This window comes from Loxodonta africana, chromosome 1 (genome assembly GCF_030014295.1).
Source record: "Loxodonta africana isolate mLoxAfr1 chromosome 1, mLoxAfr1.hap2, whole genome shotgun sequence".
NCBI classification, from domain to species: domain Eukaryota; kingdom Metazoa; phylum Chordata; class Mammalia; order Proboscidea; family Elephantidae; genus Loxodonta; species Loxodonta africana.
The window spans coordinates 241764023-241769950 of NC_087342.1; positions in this window are offsets into that span (position 1 = coordinate 241764023).

The window sequence follows — 5928 nt, forward strand, 5'->3', positions numbered from 1 at the left end:
CGCTGGGAGCACAGCACAACTCTTGGACCTGAGATTCCTGTGCTGAGCTGCTCCCAGACCAAGGGAAGATTGATGACAAGGACCATCATCCAGAGCCGACAGAGAGAGAAAGCCTTCCCCTGAAGCTGGCACCCTGAATTTGGACTTGTAGCTACTAGACTATGAGACAATACATTTCTTGTTATTAAAGCCATCCACTTGTGGTATTTGTTATAGCAGTGCTAGATGACTAAGACAATAACTAAGACAGAATATGTTACAGGAGTGGGGTGCTGCTCTAACAGATACCTAAAATGTGGAAACAGTTTTGAAACTGTGAATGGGTAGAGAGAGGCTGGAAGAGTTTTAAAGTGCCTCATTTTTTTCTTCATAGTAAAAGTCTAGACTGCCTTGAAGCGACTGCTGGTAGAATTACGGACATTGAAGACAATTCTGGTGAGGACTCAGAAAGAAATGAGGAGAGCTATAAACCTGGAGATGGCACAAAGGGTGAGAAACAGCAGCAGCAGAACCAGGCGACTGGTGCAAGACAGCACAGCTGACCCAGAGGGCAAGAAAGCTGAGTGCCTTTGGGCAGCAGGCTTCCTGGAAGAGCGGGGTGCCTCCAGGAACTTATCAGTAGAGCTAAAGAGCTTTGTAACACTTGCCTGAGCAGGGCGGATGCCGGGTCAGCCCAAGGGCCTGAGGGCAAAGAGGCCAAGGAACCAGGAAGCAGAAGCTGAAAAGATGAGGAACACAGGAAGCAGAGCTGCCTCATTCTCAAAGGGTAGGGCCACAACCTCTGGGGTCTCAAAGGGTGGAGCCATGGCCTCTGGGATTTCAAAAGGTAGGGTCCCAGAAGTGTGGAGCATGTCAAGATATTCCTCCTAAAGTGAAGATTAAGTTGTTCCATCTGGCCTTCCTACAACTAAAAAGGAGGCACAATGCCTGGTGGGCCTCTTTGGGTTTTGGAGGCAGCACATTCCTCATCTGGGTGTGTTACTCAGGCCTATTTATCAAGTGACTCAAAAAGCTGTAGTTTTGAGTGGAGCCCAGAACAAGAGAAGGCTCTGGAACATGTTCAGACTGCCATGCAAATAGCTCTGCCACTTGAGCCATATTATCCAGCTGATTCAATGCTGCTTGAAGTATAAATGGCAGATAGAGATGCTGTATGGAATCTTCCGCAGGCAATTATTGGTGAATCACAGTGCAGACCCTTAGGGTTTTGGAGCAAAGTCCTGTCATCCTCTGCAGATAGCTAATCTTCTTTGAGAAACAGCTCTTGGCTTGTTACTAGGCCTTAGTAGAGACTGAATGCTAAACTATAGCCCACCAAGTCATCATGCAGCCTGAGCTGCCCATCATGAACTGGGTGTTGTCTGACCCATAGATTCATAAAGTTGGGCATGCACAGCAGCACTCCATTATTAAGTGGAAGTGGTATGTATATATGAGATCGAGCTCAAGCAGGACCTGAAGGCACAATAGCATGAGAAAGTGGCCCAAATGCCCATGGTCTCCACTCTTGTCACATTACCTTCTGTCTCCAAGTCTCCACCTGTGGCCTCATAGGAAGTTTCTTACGATCAGTGGGCTGAGGAAGTGAAAACTTATGCCTGGTTCACAGATGATTCTGTGTGATAAGCAGGCACCACTAGAAAGTAGACAGCAGCAGCACTGCAGTCCTTTTCTGGGACCTCCCTGAATAACAGTGGTGAAGAGAAATCCTCCCAATGAACAGAACTTCAAGCAGTGCACCTGGATGTTCAGTTTGCTTGGAAGGAGAAGTGGCCAGATGTGCAACTGTATACTGATTCATGGGCTGTGGCCAATGGTTTGGCTGGATGTTCAGGGACTTAGAAGGGACATGATTGGAAAATTGGTGACAAGGGGGTATGGGGAAGAGGTATGTGGATAGATCCTTCTGAATGGGCCAAAGAAATAAAGACATGTCTCATGTGAATGCTCATCAAAGGATGACCTCAGCAGAGGAGGATTCTAACAATCAAATGGATAGTATGACACATTTTGTGGAAACCAATCATCTTCTTTCACCAGCCATTCCCATCATGGCCCAATGGGCTCATGAATTAAAGTGGCCATTGTGGCAGGAATGGAGGTTATGCATGGACTTAGCAACTGGGACTTCCACTCACCAAGTTTGGCTATAGCCACTGCTGAGTGCCCAATCTGCCAGTAGCAAAGATCAACACTGAGTCCCTGATATGGCATCATTCCTTGAGGTGATCAGCCAGCAGATTGCTTACATTGGACCACTTCCATCATAGAAAGGGAACATTCTGTTCTTACTGGAATAGACACTCTCAATATGAATTTGCCTTCCACACCTATAATGCTTCTGCCAAAACTACCATTTGTGGACTTACAAAATGCCTTATCCACCGTCATGGTATCCCACACAGCATCACCTCAGAACAACTGACTCACTTCACAGCAAATGAAGTACAACTGTGGGCCCGTGGTCACAGAATTCACTGGTCTTACCATGTTCCCCATCATCCTGAAGCAGCTGGCTTGATAGGATAATGGAATAGCCATCTAAAGATATAACTATGGCACCAGCTAGCTGGCAATACCTTGCAGGATTGGCACAATGTTCTCCAGGGGGCTGTATATGCTCTAAACCAGCATCCAATATATGGTGCTGTTTCTCCTATAACCAGGATTTATGGGTCCAGGAATCAAGGAGTGGACAAGGAAGTGGCACCACTATTACCCCTAGTGACCCACTTGTGAAATTTTTGTTTCCTGTCCCTGTGACCCTATGCTTTGCAGGTCTAGAGGTCTTAGTTACAAAGAGAGGTGCAGTGTGATAGATCACTTTTGTGTGGCCTTTCTAGCCACGGTCTTGCAACTCCCACCCAAGTGACTGGGCAAGACTGTGTTGACAAGGTAATTGTGGGCCACCAAAGGGATTGGTCAGTTTTGCCAACCCAATGGGCTTGAAATGAGCCACCCCAGAGGCAGAAAAGGAGAAAATACCACCACCACCAAGGAAGAACAGCCAGGAGCTAAGCACATCCTTTGGACCTGGGGTACCTGCGCCAAAAAGCTCCAGAACCGGTAGACAGAGAGAGAAGTGGGAGCAGAGGCCTGGCAGCAGAGACCCAACAGTAGAGACCCGGCAGCATAGACCCAGCAGCAGGAGACACCATGGTGGGCTTCCTGGCCCATGGAGAGAGAAAGCTGAATGACTTTGGGGAGAGGCCTAGGGTCAAGGGGTGTGCCTGCAATCATGGCTGGGAAGAGGCTGCCTTGATGCACGAGCTGTATCCTGAGTGTTCCTGTGCCTGAATTGTAACTGTTACTTCCTTAATAAACCCCATAATCTTGAGTATTGTCTGTGAGTTCTGTGTGGCCACTGCAATGTGAGTCCAGCAGGGAAGTAGAGATTGCTGTGGGAGGGATGGTTGCTTTCAGAGTTGGTAAAGATGGAGGAGAGGGGAGGCATGTCTGACCTCCACCTCATAGGAATCAGCCTTGGGCTGTTCATCTTGAGTCTGCTTCCCCCTCGTGAGAGGTCAGACATTGCCCCCATGCCGTTTTTATGGGAAGAATGCTCCCATATAAGAACTGGCACCACTGAACTGGCAAGGTCCACATGAATAGTTGCCATTTATGTTGTTGAAAAAGGTATTTGCACTGAAGAAGCAGTTGGTCTTGCAAAATTCTGCCATGCGATCTCTGGCATCATTTCTATCACCAAGTCCACATTTTCCAACTACCAATCCTTCTTTGCTTCCAACTTTCACATTCCAATCACCAGTAATTATCAATGCATCTTGACTGCATGTTTGATCAATTTCAGACTGCAGAAGTTGGCAAAAATCTTCAATTTCTTCATCTTTAGCCTCAGTGGTTGATGCATAAATTTGAGTAATGGTCATATTAACTGGTCTTCCTTGTAGCCATACGCATATTATCCTAACACTGACAGCGTTGTAGTTCAGGATAGATCTTGAAAAAAAAATTTTTTTTTTTTTTTTACGATGAACGTGACGCCATTCCTTTTCAATCTGTCATTCCTGGCAGAGTAGGCCATATGATTGTCCAATTCAAAATGATCAATACCAGGCCATTTCAGCTCACTAATGCCTAAGATACGATGTTTATGCATTCCATTTCACTTTTGATGATTTCCAATTTTCCTAGATTCATACTTCATACATTCCATGTTCCAATTATTAATGGATGTTTGCAGCTGTTTCTTCTCATTTTGAGTCATGCCACATCAGCAAATGAAGGACCTGAAAGCTTGACTCCATCCACTTCATTAAGGTTGACTCTACTTTAAGGGAAATCAAATAACGTCTTACATTAGACAGATCTGCTGTAAAAGACCTATTTAAAGTGTTCAAAAGCAAAGATGTCACCTTGAAGAATAAGCTGCGCCTGACTCAAGCCATGGTGTTTTCAATTGCCTCATATGCATGTGAAAGCTGGACAATGAATAAGGAGGACTGAAGAATTGATACCTTTGAATTATTGTGTTAAGAATATTGAATATACCATGAACTGCCAAAAGAACAAACAAATTTGTCTTGGAAAAAGTAAAGCCAGGATGCCCCTTAGAAGCAAGGATGGCAAGATTTTGACTCACATACTTTCGACATGTTATCAGGAGGGATCATTCCCTGGAAAAGGACATCATGCTTGGTAAAATAGAGGGTCAGCGAAAAAGAGGAAGACCTTCAATGAGATGGACTGACACAGTGGCTGCAACAATGAACTCAAGCATAACAATTGTGAGGATGGGACAGGACCAGGCAGTGTGTTCTGTTGTGCATAGGGTCCCTAAGATCAGAACTGACTTGACTGCACCTAACAACAGCAGCAACTACTCTGAGGAGGCAGCTCTTCCCCAGTTGTGTTTTGAGTGCATTCCAACCTGAAGGGCTCATCTTCCGGCACTATGTAAGACAATGTTCCACTGCTATTCACGTTTTCACTGCCCAGTATTTTTCATAAGTAGACTGCTGGGTCCTTCTTCTTAGTCTGTCTTAGTCTGGAAGCTCAGCTGAAACTTGTCCACCAAGGGTGACCCTGCTGGTATATGTAATACCAGTGGCAAAGCTTCCAGTATTACAGCAACACACAAGCCACCACAGTATGATAAACTGACAGATGTGGTGGCAATACATGGCAGATTCTGGTTAATTGGCTTAATACCATGTTTAGTGCCTCTCTTCTACCTCCTAGTTCATTGTGTAGTGCCTGGCATCTTAAAAGCTTGCCAGCATCCTTCCAAGGTACAACAGTTGGTCTCTATTTACCTGGAGCAACAGAGGAAGAAAAGAGGCGAGTCAGGATAGGAGGAGGAAATGGAATGTGTGGCTAATTGCCTCCATGAACAACTGCCTCCTTTGCCATGAGACCAAAAGAACTGCATTGTGCCCAGCTACAATTACTGAACATTTCTATCAAAGATTCCATTAAAAAATACTGATCGAACTGTGGAAAATACAGACAAGAATTTCAAATATTCATGGAATTCACACTTTCTGGAGCCATGAGTCTGAACGAACCCCTGCAACTGTTGCCGTGAGATAATCTTTAAACCTTAAACCAAAAATATCCCCTGAAGTCTTCTTTAAGCCAAGCAGTAGTTTAGCTTAACTAATAAAGTATGTCTGCTTTGGACACTGTGCTCTTTTAAGTACTATCTATACAGGATCAAGCTGGCAACAGCAACTCCAACGATTAGGTTGGAACCTCAGGGGGCAGTGTTAATACGGGAGGAACAATTTGAAGGAGGGTGAGAATGCTTGCATAACTTGAAGAATGTAATCACAGTCACTGAACTGTACCAGTAGAAACTGTTGGTGTATGTTCCGCTGTGTACAGTCTCAACAATAACAAAAACAAATTAAAAAAAATATATCTTAAACTCATTCCTAAATAAATGGCATAAAAAAGCAAATCATA